Here is an 887-nt window from a genome sequence, read left to right as displayed (position 1 = left end):
GCAAAAATCAAAATACCAAAATTCCAAAGCAATATATACAGGGATACCTTAGGGACTTCCTCCCTAGTGAGCTTGTTTAGAGTCACTAAGCTTGACTTCGATTTCCTTCTTAGACTTGATCTAGATACCAAGGAGANCTTCTTATTCTTAAGACATATAAGCATTTTGCTAAACTTTTCTTTTCTTTCTTTTCTTTTCATAACTAGAACCATCTTAAACAACACTTTTCTTCCCATCCTTTCACTAGACTTTGCTTAAACAGAAACTCCTCTTAAAGACTCTACCCTTTTTCTTTCTCTTTTCTTTCTTTTCTTTTCAATTCCCAAACCCAACAAGTGAACCACCTAGTCCTATTTAGTTTGAAAAATGCAAACTAGAACTACACAAGGTCTTACTCTTGTCAGTTCAAACCTAACACTTTCTACCAAGCTCAATCCCAAAAATAGGCCTCACACACTCAAGAATAAACAAGGCTTGAAAGAAGGTTTGGTTTAGGGGTAGAGGAACTGATCTTAATGATTTAATCAGCTACTTNTTATGCAAGTGCTAACATGATTATGCTAAAAATTTGAAATAAGAAAACAAAACACAACATCAAATGCTATCTCAAACCCTCCCCCAAACTTAAATCACACAGTCCCTTGTGTGAAAGAAATTTGTTTGAGGATTCAAGACTTAAAACAAAACACAACATATGAAATGCTATGGTATATAAAATGGTAAGGTGATAATGTTACCTCAAGTAATGGAGAAGAAGCTGTCCACATCCTCCTGCATACTATCAAAGGTGTAGCTGGGGTCCTGCTGGTGACTGGAGGAAGGTGATTGGGGCAGCTCGACAATGCCAATCGACCGTGACTCGGTCGAGTGCATGTCCGAGTGGGGGG

The sequence above is a fragment of the Camelina sativa genome, chromosome 5, assembly GCF_000633955.1.
Source record: "Camelina sativa cultivar DH55 chromosome 5, Cs, whole genome shotgun sequence".
NCBI classification, from domain to species: domain Eukaryota; kingdom Viridiplantae; phylum Streptophyta; class Magnoliopsida; order Brassicales; family Brassicaceae; genus Camelina; species Camelina sativa.
The sequence above is the reverse complement of the archived record's forward strand: the minus strand, read 5'-3'. Positions refer to the sequence as shown.